The following is a 15,054-nucleotide window of genomic DNA, read 5'->3' on the forward strand; positions in this document are numbered from 1 at the left end:
CTCACCCGTTCCTCCTCCTCAATCTTCTCCTTACTCTCCTCCTCACCAACCCCCTCCCTGTATTCCATCATCCTCCCTACGTTTCCCCTCCAACCTCATACGTTTCCTACTCATTCCTCTCCACGCTAACTTTCTCCTCTTCTCTTTCTTACATCTTCATTCTTTTTCACCTTTCTTTAACCTATTCTACAGGTTCCATCCTCATTTCTTTTCATCGTCCCAGCCATTCCAGTCCTACTGCTTCTATTCCTCAAGCCATATACTTCTTCCTCTTCGTCTTATTATTTTATTTTTCACGGTTCTCCCTATCTTCTTGCTTTTTGATGTTGTTATCGAGAATGATCAAAATCAAGACTCTTATAGGGCTGATTAATTGAACAGACCTCAGCACTTGAGTAAAATTCCAGTATATATGAAAAAAAAACATTATATACAAGAAATATTATATACCAGCAGGAGACTCGTGCTCAACAAGGGTCTATTTTAAAACTTGACGTGATGAAATCTTGACGAATTGAAAATAGGCCTTCAACCATCCTCAGTTAATCAAGAATCTATATGCAAAATCTCAAGTTAATCATTCCAGTAGTTTTGTCGTGATGATGGGTCAAACATAATTTTCCTATCCCGTACGTGTATAATCCAGTTCTTTCCTTTAATATAGTATAGATAATTTAAACTTTATTGCATACAAGGAATAATAAAATGAAATGGAATAAAAGATTTTGTTTCGAAGGCCGAAACGATTGCAGCCGGCGGACCCTTGCTGATAGTTAGGCTATACTCTTTCTCAGGAAAAGATAAGGCGTAGTTGAACTATTAAAACGAAATTATTTTATGACGCCGTAAAACTATCGGACTGCATTTCTAGGCCAGAGCCGAAGCTGCTCGTCCCTCCTGCTTTGTTGATGACTTCTCTTTCTTCACTGGAGTCGACACCTTTCAAGTAATCAATCCAGAAAAGGCACGTCTCAACTTGCTTGGAAATAATCTACCAATATTCCATATAAGATTATCTTCAATAATAGCAAATCACTATTACTATCTTTATTATATCAAGTGTTTTACATGAAATTCAATAAAAAAGGGTGCTGGTGGTTAACTATAATTGAACATTCAAGTAGCCTTATTAAAATACTTGATAAGATTGTACCCGTTTACATGTTTTCAGATAACATTTCGGAGGAGAATATCTGGATTTGCTAGAAATACAAACGTTATAACTCCAAATATAACACATTAATCTACATAATATACTCCAATAATTTACAAATTAACGAGTATCTTAAGACTAGATTCCAATATTTCTCAAAAGTTTAATAAAAATTCAATTCATTTTCTACCAGATTATATTTTTTCTGCATCACAGAATATTATACTGTACTTGGGATATGCAAGTGAATGTTTGTGGAACTCTATGACAAACCCTTTTCTGTGAAAATGATCAGGTTTTAATAGTTTTAATGTTTATTAACATTCGAAATATAAAATATCAATGAGGGAAGAACGATACTCAAGAACATTCTCAGCCAAGCACGGTTTGTTTGCTCAGCAACCAGCAACTGGAATGGCTATTGGTTGAGCATCTCAAGTTTCCTATGTCGAGAAGGTTCCAGATAAACGATCATAAATAATTACCCGAGACATTTATATGGTGAAGTATTTATATTAGTTTTGTTTGACTTAACATACAATATTCTCACCAATCATCCTACCGATGACCAGTAAATCGATGACCAGTTATCACCAGAAAACGACCATTCATTGACCAAATCATTGATTTGTTGAATTCATGAATGTATCTGATTAGTGGCAGGTTACGTCTCATAGGAATCTATTAACTATCAATCGCTAATTTTCAGTTATAAATTCAACTTCATAATAAATATGAGAGATACAACGAAACTGGTAATCCTATTATATTATATTAAGCGAGCAATTTCTGTATATGGTTATCTTGTTATCTGGTTATGTATGTCCAATGGAACTCGAAAACGGCTCTAACGATTTTCACGAAATTTGGAACATAGTAAGTAGGTTCATGATATAAATTTGGTTTGTAAACAATCTAAATTAGAACTTTTCTGTTTTCAAATGTTTGAACTGAAAATTGGATCTAAATTCAAGTGTAACATTAAGTGGAACATTACCTACTGTTTGGAATATTTATAGAGTATAAATCAAAATTCGGGGAAGAAACAGTTTTGGGCTGTGCCTGTTAGTACTTCCCCAATCATTTTGAAGGATTATGTTCTGTTCATCAATAAATAAATAACGAGCGAAGCTCGGTACCCCGATGTTGTTAATAAACATAGGAACGGTCTCGAAGGCTACACTGAGAACAATGTGAATTGTGAGCTAAAAGAGGACCAGAGAAATTGGAAGTAGAGGCACTACCCACCAACGCGTTGGCTTAGAACTTAGAAGTCCGTACTGAACGGAACAAGGAGAGTGGGCTATAGGACCACAGATCATAGAATTAGTTTTACTCGGCGGCTAGGACCAAACGAGTGGTCCAAATGCAATTCAGCCGAATGCAGTTGCAGTGCAATGCAACGCGCTGCAATTGACACACTTTCTCCCAACTGCAATGTCATCGGAGATCGCCGCACGTTCTTCTAAAAAGGGCGGGGCACTGAAAACTGACATGGACCACAATACGCTTTCTAGCCTCAACCGAATAATTCAGAGCGGTCCTACGCCAGCTCTTTCAACCAGCAAAGCTCTGCTGGTTTGCCCGCCCAAACTGCAATCAAACTGCAAGCTCAACTCTTCATTCAGCTCCTTCTCGCATCCTATATTTTAACTTGAACTTTAATTATTATTCCACTAATAATTTTAACGTCAATATAACATCAGTTTCTCAAGTATTGAATTTGAAAACATACTTTTCCATCATACGGTAAAATTTACTACTATTCACCACAAATAATAAAACTCTTTAGCCTAACAAATCTTCTGAAAATTTCTTACAAGTAGGGATTAGACCTTCTGTAGAATAATAAGTACGCTTAAATATAATAATGAATCAATAAAACCATTTTAACATGAAAATGGCCAAAGTAGGTCGAAATGTTTAAGTTTTTAAAATGTTTCAATAAAAGGGTACCATATAACAGGTTTTATATTGTTTTTATTAATTTGAATAAAGTAGCGCATATAAGTGAAATGATTTTATAATAATTAATATTTGAGAAAATATTTTATAGATTACATATTGCATTGTAAATTAATAAATACAGTACCTACTTTGTTCTTCTCAATTTATTGTTTACTCTATCTATAAATTATTATACTCTATTTTGTACCTGCTGGAAAAAGCTTTTGTAGCTTGATTTGTTATAAATTATTATTTCTTCTGCAATACAAAGACCTTGGACAACAATAGTTTTTTAAATTCCATCTTCCATATGAGTAATTTTGATGGTATGATTGATGTTACACATTCTATCAACTCCAAAATCACACAAAATACTATTCAACCATACCGCAATGCGGTATCTATAATAATTGGATAATTATAATAATATTTAATTAACAACAAGGAACCAATTTTGAAAATAATAAATGTGAAGGGATTACAAGCATAATGAAATAAGTATATCTGTTTCAGTGTTGTCACTGAAATAGCAATAGTTTGATATCTGGAGGCTCACACTATGAAAACTTATAACGAGCGCGGTGAAAACAGTCTGAAACGTCGGCCATTTTGTTTTTTCGCGGAAAAACACTCAAAATATTAGAGCACGGGTTGTAAACAGCAGCAACTCCTAACAAACCCATTAGCATGCTGCAAGGGAACAGGGAAGGGTCGTTAAACTGCCATAGGCAAAAAGAGGGGAAATTTATGAAGCCCAAGCCCAATGAATTTACTCTGAGAGGAAATGAAAAATTGTTCTAGCACTGTCACTGCGTCCACAGTTCGTATGCATACACATAACAGCAGCTTGCCTTCCTCAAATTCAATATCAAGTTTGTTAAATTATTTACGTGGTTTCCTGTCACACAAGGGAACCAAGTTGAATGGATAAATATTCGAATTGATGTTTAAATCTTAAAATAGCAGTTAGTAATTATTATCGATATAAATTATGACTGTACAATCAATAAAACACATCATGAACAATTCCTTGCTATTGTTCCAGTTTTCTTCAAATAGATAAATTCAGTGCTTTAGGCATATGAAGCTCTTTAGTGTGAAATTTTATCTTGAAACTGGAAAACAGAGATCATAAAATAGTTCAATGAGTGAAAATTCTGGATGAGAAAAATCTATTTAATGAGTATAGGCCTATTCAAGATACTCAAACATGGATGTTAAACAATATTGAAGAACTTTTCTCGGAGTGCGATGCGAAAACTGGCAATCAAATCACTAGGCAGGCTATACAGTATTGCAAGATCGTTCATTGAGAAAAGCATTAGAAACTCTCTCGAAATTCATGTAGTACTGTTCATCATAGTAGTATTACCCAATGTAATAGTGATGCCTAGAGAATAGTATGAAAGTGTAGAAGTTGTCTCTGTCCTCTAATAGGCCTATACATTTTCGTTCTTTTCGAAATGTTTCGTAATAATTATTACAATAGGATAAAGTATTTTAAGATTTTCTATTATGGAAATAGCTCCAACAGCACAGTACACGGCATTTAATCCGAGTTCCAGACACACATCAGTGCAGTATTTAGGTGGAGTGCAGTGTTTTTAGTTGGTTTCCCTTTGTGAGTGTGCAGGCCAACCCTCACTCGGGGGCCAGCCCCACCCATCAAGCACTCGTCTCAAATAGGCCTAAACTCTGAAGAAGTGCGTGCAAGATGGCCGAACTTCCGGCGGTAGACACATGTGCGTGCGTGCGCGAGTGTGTGATGGTGTGCGTGAGTGCACAATTCGTCTGCTGCTACATGCATACAAATCTCACGCACCGTCTGTCTGTCTGTCTGGCTGGTGTTTAGACTACGCCTGCTGGCTTGCATTGCCCTAGGTCATTACACTGCACTACACACAAATCCAATGCATGAAAATTCACATACGCCTCCGAGCAGTCAGCAAATTGGGCCTATTGGTAATTCAGAGTAGATCAATCATTGTATCAAAGTAGAACTAATGGATCAAATTACTGTAGATGTAAATCAATCATACCAAATTACAGGCGGCTTATTTTCGAGTAATTAACGAGCTAATTAGCGCGGTCTACGCGCTTGAAATGTTTATCAATTATGTGGAGTTTGAGTTTTGGATCATCAATTCGTGAATATGAAAATCTTGATCCACTGTTACCTTCATTTTCGTATACCTTCATTTTCGGTGCTGGCCTAGAACGAAAACACAGAAAATAATAGACTAATTATTTGATCTATTATCGCTGCATGTAAAAATCCAGACAAAGAAATGATTGATTCAATCTACACACAGTAAATAATAGATAAGCTTGGGCCAATAAATAAGGAGTCTTGTTGGTGCATGATATTAATTTATTTATATTAAATAATACACAATAACACTTATTGACTTTGTGAGAATATTCAAGGACTGAAAATTTTGTAAAGTGAACAATTAGGCCTACAAGACAACCTATGTCGGACTATGTGTAACCCTATCTAATAGGGGGAATAGCACAGGTTACCTTATTTTTTCCTCTCCCTATCATTTCGATGATATACTTATTGTATGAATGAATGAATGAATTGAATGCATTTATGAGATTTTTTAGAAATACAGTAGACTGTAGATTCAATAATTGGATAAGCTGGGAATAATAAATAAAGAGTCTAGATGGTTCGTAATGATAACACTTATTCATAGAATGCATTATATGAGAGTTTTCCAATGATTGAATCTGCTAATAATTCAGCCTAAAATCTGGATGAGTCAATATCTTATTGAATCAAGAAGAATCTTTTAAAGCTAACTATATCATATAAAATTTGAATTTTTGCATCCTAAAACCTGCAGCTTTTACAATATTTGTGTAGTTTCGCGTCTAGTGTGATTGTTCACCTTGATATTCTTGAATTTCAAGTACAGTATGACTGACAGCGATCAAATTCTACTATTCTGGTTTTAATCTAATCCACCTAGTTCAATCACCTTCTGCTTATTCCGAGTCTGAGAATCACCATTAGGTTCCCTGACCGAGTATTTCATTAGACATTATTATCAAATTAGATGCAAGAGGTGACAGAGATGGTTTCGAAACACAAACATTAAGCAACAAATTCAGACATTTCAATTCGCTATATATTATGATTGAAAGACAGTTGCAGATATTGTCCCAGGAATGTGTGACAGATCCTTTATATGATAAGCAACCATCTATGCACATCCATAATATAGAAACACAATAATGTTATGTGTTTCAGGTGGAAGTCACCCTTCAGGAAATGTTTGAGAACAATTTAGAACTGCAGCTAGGGCGTCAAAACACAACATCTGGCTGTTGCCGATGCAACTAATTCAATAAACTGCATTTCTGCATTTCAAACTACAATTTCACAGCTCCCTGGATACATTCCTCCCTCCTCTCCGTTTCACTATTATCTGTCTTCGCCACCTAACCGGGAACACCCTTCTCTAACTAATTCTAATTTATTCCTGAATTGAAGCACTGTCAGTCATGGGGATCCTGATGGTTATTCTGATGAGTCAATTGTAATGGATACTCAAACATGTTCGAAGTAGACTTCATCACAAAGTAACAAACAGGACTACTGCAATTAGAATATCTAGGGTGCAAACTCAAGGAGCTGAAATTATGTAACACAACAAAACAAACAATTTTGAAAATTCATTAAAATTCATTGTTTAGTGCTTGAACATTGAAATTGAATTAACATTCATATTCATTCAAATTTGGATTGTGGAGTAGAAAATTACAATCAATACCATTTCTGGATGGTTAGCGAATATTGTGGAAGATACTAGGTACTGTGGAAGAGTATTGTGACAAGTGATCTAGTATTGAATGACAATTCAAGATTGAGAGAGCTATTGTTGAGCTCGAAGTCGGAAGAAGTTTATAAAGTTTAATTCAAATTCATTTTTGATTGAAGTTTACTTTATTCAAGAAGTTTGATTCAGTAAACTACTTCAGATTAAATTCAATCCAAGTGAGTGAGTGAGCATCATCATTAATTAGAAAGTTATTATTCAGTTGAATAAATAGATTAATTTTAATAGATAAATAGATCCACTTTTATACTGGATATTCCGTATTCTTCACATTGTTAACACATCTATAATTGGTTTTACATACATTTCAACAACTCAGTAAACGTCTGAGGCTAGAGCATGCATGCTGAGACTGACAATATAGATACAACATAGAGCTTTGAAATCCTGTCAATCTATACGGTATTAGGTGTGTGGCTGCTCTTTATGTTGTGTGAGAATGTTGAATGAAGGTTATGTGCTCAGGCAGAGGTACAGGTGTGTATGTATAGCCTCTGTGTAGTCTCCTACAGTGTTGGCCAAGTACCAACAGTGAAAGGGAAATGGCTGATGGCTGCTAGGCCATAATAATGTTGTAGATGAGTACAGAGTACAGGCCCATCACCTAATGAAGCCACAGCCCAGCCAATTCTGTATACTATCCCAGCAACCATTCAAAGAGCAACTGATATCATCCAAAATATGTTTACCTACGTTTATGTGTTTAAGCCATCATTCCTCGTAATTCTATTTTTTAGGACGTCATCCTTACATTAATTTTTTTTCCAGAGATGAGCAAATGTCAGAATGAAAAAAAATAGAGATGAAAATGGGGAGAATAATTCAAAAATACATGGTTAACGGTGGATACTCGGTAAAGCAGCCTGATAATTCCAATCCTCATAACGTAACGTTCTGAATCTCACCGCAGTCCATATTAAGATGGTACATTTTCATCTGAAACTTTAGAAACCTGAAAAACAATTTGTATAAAAAATGATAAATGGGAAGCTTTAATCGGTTTTTCAACCTCTATGCTGTTGTATAACTTGGAAATTATGAATTTGTGAAACCTATAACTGATTACTGAGTTATGACAGTCGTTTTATAATAAAACTTGTAGATCATAGACAATAATTGCACCCTGACAATTCTCAACCAAGTTTGATAACCGTTCACAATAATTATTCATCCTTATCGTTGCATTTCCTCCAGTAACATTTTAATTGTTTCTCAGAGTGTATGCCTCGCATAACTGTCTAGATAAGCCTCCAAATGATTTAAATGCTCAAAATGCAATAAGTTTCAGATTAGGACTGCACTGCAATGAGAACGTTCTAGACTGCAGTTACTAGTTTACGTAATCCTAAAAGCCTTTGCAATTTTTTCATCTAGCGAATAGTAATTGTTGAATGTCACTTTTTTAGTTCAATTATTCCATCACTTAAAACATGAACTAAACCTGCACGTATTAGCTGAACTAGTTTTTAAGCGTCAAGTTTTGCACCAATAGGCTTTCATTCTGTAGGACAAGGTAGTGGTGAGAAGGAGAAGAGAAAATGAATTGAAAAAGGAAAAATAGAATAGATAATTGAATAAGTTAGTACTCTATCTGTGTTTAACTTGGGAACTTTGGTAATTTATTGACAACTTCATGTTCATGATAAACGAACACAGAAATATTTCTGTTTTTCATGTATTATTTCGCTCAATTAAGTTGTATTGATTGGCATTTAACATGAAATTTAAAAGTTCGTAAATTGATTATTTGACGTTCTTGAAATTGTAGGAGTAACCTTATTATGTTGATAAGTTAATAACTGTAAATTATAATGAACCACTATAATGGTACAATGGTGGATGGAAATGGCACACAGGGATTCTCATCCCCCTCACGGTCCATGTCGCACATTCCCCCCCCAAAATTTGACATCCATTTAGGTACTTAAGAAAGTCCCCCCCCCATTTTACCTAGTATTTTTCTAACCCCCCCCCCCAAAGTTTATCCTCGTGTCGCAACTTGCGACATTAAAACATCCTGTGGGCACCCTGGCACATAAAGATCTAAGATCTTAAGTTAATGGTTTTAGTTAATCTTATAGTTAGTGGATATATACTGCAATACCTCCCGTATGCATTCAAAATCCACTTCATTCGAATAAGAAATCACTTTCATTTATATCCTGATCTCCCATAACTAGGAGACTATTAGATGAAATGGTATAAATATCACTTCTGAACAAAATCTGAAATTAACTTAGAGAATGGTTGAAAAAAGGCTGATTGTCCTGAAATATGAATGAAATTAACACCGGTATTCTCACTCATAAATTAATTGAATATTATTCTATTTGATGAGATGATCAAACATAAATTAACTTCAATTTTATCAAAACAGCGGGCGCATTAACCCAATGGGAGGTCTGATCGTTTCTCCATATTTTGATATGAGTGATTGCTGGACTGCTAGAATGCTTAGAGACTTGAACCATTTGTATAACCGTTGCTAGGATCGAAATTGGAATTTGTGAACTTTGAGGACGTGGTTCCATGTGCCACTTGTGTTATTTTGTTCGGCTGAAAAAAGCGAGTGCATCCTGTGCCAGATGCAAGATGCAAGACTGGTCTGTTTGGTGGCAGACTGCTTTGTTTTGGAGGGGAACGAGAAGTAACTGCAAAAAGAAGTCGTAGAGAAATTCGAGGGTTCAACATCCTCTTTATTGGGCTAGGTTAGTTATTGTGTTATGTTGAGGGGGCAGGGCTAGCCGAACCAACTCGCCAGCCCTACGGGCCTACAACGCCACACCACACAGGCTACGCTTTTAGATTTTCACTCTTCTTCTTCTTCTTCTTCTTCCCCGCCATCTTCTCCTTCATCCTCTTCTCTCCCTTCTTCTTCTCCTTGTTCTTTTATTTTTCCTCTTATTTTTAATTTTTACTTTTTTCTACTATGCCAACTATCTCTTCTATACTTTTGCATCCTTTCATATTTATTTCCATTTAATTTTTTCTTTCACATGCATCATCTGCACGTTTCTCCTGCCACTTGTCGTGTTCTTACTGGGTTATTCCTACTTCATCAATTTCTCTATTCATCCATCCATTTGTTTCCTTCATATCTCATACATTTCTCGAATTATCCCATTCCAAGGGATGTTTGAAGTTCAAACATATAAATGTCCATTTTTGGAAAAGGATATTCATGGATATTTATCTCTCTTATCAACACTTCACCATGAGAGATTGATTGATTGATTGATTGATTGATTGAGTACTTTATTCATGTAGATTACAACAATATATAATGGCTTATACACTTATATACAATAGCTTACAATACAGCAAAATTATAGATGAATTTACATAATATAGACTAAGAAAATTATTATTGAACTGCATATGATATGAAAAAAGCATTTTGAAATAATAACTATAGATAATATTGTCATGATAAGCTAATAATGATAATATGATAAAATCTATAACTATAGATAATATTGTTATGCATCTACATAAATTGACGGAGCTTTGGACATATCAAGAGAGATTGATTGATTGATTGATTGAGTACTTTATTTATGTAGATTACAATATATACTGTCTTATACACTTATATACAATAGCTTACAATACAGCAAAATTATAGATGAATTTACATGATATAGACTAAGAAAATAATTATTGAACTGTATATGATATGAAAACGCAATTGTAATATAATAACTATAGATAATAATTATATTGTTATGCATCTACATAAATTGGCGGAGCTTTGGACATATCAATGTCCATTCTTCGGAAAGAATATTAAAATATCCTCCCCACTAACTCTCTACCAGAACGTTAATTTCATTATTTAAACTAAGGATTTATTTATTAATGGAAATATTGTAAAAGTTTTAATCAATATGAATATTTAAGAGAAAAAAACAGAAAATTTATAAAGTAAAATAATTATATAGGTAGATAAGATCAAATAATTGATAATAAAATGAAGTAGGCTGAAAGTAGATCAGGGTAATCAACTTTCAGTAATATACAGCAGTATGCAGTGGATAAGTGAAATAACATCAGCTTATATAATATATATATATATACAATTCGTTCTATAACAGGTTTAAAGGTTTGTATTTGTGGGATGGGTGGGGGATGGTTGTCATGTGATCGTTCTAGGGCCGGACAGTTTCAGTCATTTCTTCCAAAAGATGTTTTTTTAAAGTCAGGATGAAGCTCGCTCGGCTCTCGATGGACCTGATAGAAACAGGAAGTGCATTCCATGCACGACAGGCACTGACTAAGAAGGATTTTGTGAAAATAGTAGTTCGATGATTGGGTATCCTTAAAGTACTTTCTCCGGTTCTAGTATGTGAAGCATCTATCCTCCTACCTTCAGAGACAAATTTGAAATCATCTTTAAAATAGTTCGGATTACCGTATTTCAAGATATCTCTAACAAGCTTGACTATTCGAAAAAGCCTTTGATTGGGAAGCTTCAATGTTGAACTAGCAATGTGGGCTGGGGTGATATGATCATGGCGTTGGAGAGAGTAGACGAAACGTAGACAATAATTTTGGCAACGCTGTAGTTTATCATTCAGAGTTACTTGCATATCGTTAAGAACAGAATTACAATACATTAATGTGGGAAGATGAGAGATTGAACCAATAATAATTTAATGTTTCTAGGGAGAATATCGTGCATTTTCTTCAATGCATGCATGGCTGAGAATACCTTTTTACAAGTTTTGTTCACTTGTTCTGACCAGTCAAGAGTACTATTCATAATAATGCCTAAATTTTTAACTGAGCTACAGTAAGGAATGTCATTACCATCTACACTAATTTTGTGAATCGATTCAAGGTCAATATTGTTTATAAGACGAGAATATCCAATTATAATGGGTTGTGTTTTGATGGGATTAAGATTAAGGCCATTTTTCCTTGTCCATTCCACTATCGAATTGATATCCTGATTCATTATCCCAACTGTTTCATTAATTTTTGTTATGGGACAGCTTAAATAGATTTGAAGGTCGTCTGCATAAGTATGGAACTGGAGAATTTGATAATGGAAGAAAGGTCATTAGCATACAAAGTGAAGAGGAGAGGGCCTAAAATTGACCTTGTGGTACTCCATGCATAACGTTTTTCCAAGTAGACTTTTTGTCACCGACAGATACACATTGTTTCCTACCTAATAGATAGGATTTAAACCAAACTAACGAGTTGTGACTGAAACCAAGAATAGTCAACTTATTCAGAAGGACTGTATGATCAACAGTATCAAATGCTTTAGAAAAATCAAATAGGGTGAGGATGGTGCATTTTCTTTGGTCCATAGCTAACCTTATATCATCAGTGACACGGAGCAGAGCTGTTTCAGTTGAATGGAATTTTCTAAAGCCCGATTGAAAGTTATGAAGCTTAATATTTTTGTCTAGAAATTTTACAACTTGAGCATGAATGAGTCTTTCTAGCACTTTGGACAATGCAGGTAAAATACTGATTGGTCTAAAATCCTCAACTTTATTGGGTGATGGAACTTTATTTAGAGGGCGAACCAGAGCAAACTTCCAGTTTTCAGGGAAAATGCCTTCATCAAGTGACTTGTTGAAAATGTATGTAATGGTTGGTAAAACAGCAAATAACATCTTCTTGATAAATTTAATAGGAATTTTGTCTACACCCATAGCATTACTATGAATACGTTGAATTGCTCTGAAAGTGTCTTCTTCTGAGATTGGATGGAAATGAAATTTATCAGTGATTGGTAAATCTAAGTTTGTAACCTGCTCTTCAAGATCATCGATATGATTAGCAATGACAACTTCGTCGCGTTGGTTAGAGTGTGAAACGAAATGGTCATTATATTGTTCAATGGTAAGTTTATTTGTGGATTCGGTTTCTGTTGCCAAGCCCGAATTCTTTTATTCCCTGCCAAAGTGATTTAGAGTCTTGTCTATTGTTTGTCATAAACGAATTCAAGTACCTAATCTTTGAGTTCCGTAATTCCTGTTTAACTCTATTTCTAAGGCTCCTATACTCTATCAAACTGTCCAAGTCAAATGTCTTTTTAAATTTTCTATGTGCTTTGTCTCTACGTCCCATCATCTTAAGTATGTCTTCAGTCATCCATGGTACTCGTCGTTTTCTATTAATCCTCCTTGTCACATAAGGTGCATGTTTGTCATACAAAGTCAAAGTCCAATTCTCGAAAGTCTCTACCATGTCATCAACTGAGGGTAACGCTTCAATTTGATGCCATGGAGTCTGAGCCACATCAGTCTGAGCCACAGAGAGAGAGGGAAAGAGAGAGAGAGAGAGATTGATTTGCCTTTATTAGGGTGAAGTTAGGACTCCTGCTCCTCTCTGCCACAATAGTCACGAATAGTCATAGCTGTATATAGTCATAGCTGTAGAATAGTCAATAGCTGTATATTACTGAAATTTGATAACCCTGATCTACTTTCAGCCTACTTCATTTTATTAATCAATTATTTGATCTTATCTACCTATATAATTATTTTACTCTATCAATTTTTTGTTTTTTTTTCTCTTCAATATTCATATTGATTGAAACTTTTACAATATTTCCATTAATAAATAAATCCTTAGTTTAAATAACGAAATTAACGTTTTGGTAGAGAGTTAGTGGGGAGGATATTTTTAATATTCTTCCCAAAGAATGGACATTGATATGTCCAAAGCTCCGCCAATTTATGTAGATGCATAACAATATGATTATTATCTATAGTTATTATATTACAAATTGCTTTTTCATATCATATACAGTTCAATAGTTATTTTCCTAGTCTATATTATGTAAATTCATCTATAATTTTGCTGTATTGTAAGCTATTGTATATAAGTGTATAAGCCAGTATATATTGTAATCTACATAAATAAAGTACTCAATCAATCAATCAATCAATCAACCACACAACCCTTTACAAAATAAGAGAAAGTTTACATAAGGATTTAAAAATAATATGTTACATATTGTGTAATAAGATTAATAGAAATAAATAGAATTCTTAATCAAAATACAATTACATATAATAAAAGAGAATCCAAAACTTAATTTTTTAATACAATTGGAAAAAAATATTTAAAATTTCACTAGATAAATGTTATAAGAAAACCTATCAGGAATGAAGATCTAATCAAGTTGCCATTCACTTACACATGCACACAAAACGACCCTAAAAACAGAGATTTTACAAAGTATAAGAATAAATTATCATAAAAACAATATAAGATGGAGTTGCATAAGAAGTGAAAAGGAGCTAAATTTGTGTATAGAGAGAGAGAGAGAGATTAGATTAGATTAGATTAGATTACATTATAACATACATAAATAAAGAAATCTAATTTAATCTAATCTAATCTAATTCCCAGCTTCCTTCGCTTATCCTTCCTCTTCTCTCATGGTTTTCCTCTTTTCCTAGATGTTCTACCTCCCTTATAAGTCCCTCTTATCCATTTTTACCTTTTTCCTTACCTTTTTCCTTTTACCTTTTACCTCATTCTTTTTTATCCACATTCTCCTTCTACTTTCATCTTCTTCTTTTTTTTCTCTTTCTCCTAAACCTTCGTCACTCTGTGCAGATACAAACAATATTATATCATAGAAATATCAAATTGAATTTCATCTAGTATTATTGATATCTTCCCATTAGGACTCATTTCATTAATAAGAGTGTGCTGTGGTGTGAGCTGAGCTATTGTACATACAGTATCTGGGTATAAGACTATATTATTGTAATCTGCATAAATTAATTAATTCAATCAATCAAACTGTTCCGTCTCAAGCATTCATGCCTACATCCTTCAGTTTTCTCTCCTTGCATTTTTCAATCTTACCCACTCCCCCCTTTCTCACTAATCATCCCATTTCCCTGGTCAGTCCTCTCTTCCCATCCCTCTACTTATCCTATAAGTTTGATTGCCACAATTTTCCTCACTCATATTTCTGTCACTCCAGGCTTCTCTCCCTCTTCAAGCACCCGCTCTCATCCTTTTGCCTTCCAATCGGTTGTTCGGTTTTAGCTCTTCAGTGCATTTGCCCGGCTAATAATAGGCGGGTCTTTCACAGGACAACCACACAGCAACACAGCGACATAGCAT

The sequence above is a fragment of the Nilaparvata lugens genome, chromosome 1, assembly GCF_014356525.2.
Source record: "Nilaparvata lugens isolate BPH chromosome 1, ASM1435652v1, whole genome shotgun sequence".
Classification (NCBI taxonomy): Eukaryota; Metazoa; Arthropoda; class Insecta; order Hemiptera; family Delphacidae; genus Nilaparvata; species Nilaparvata lugens.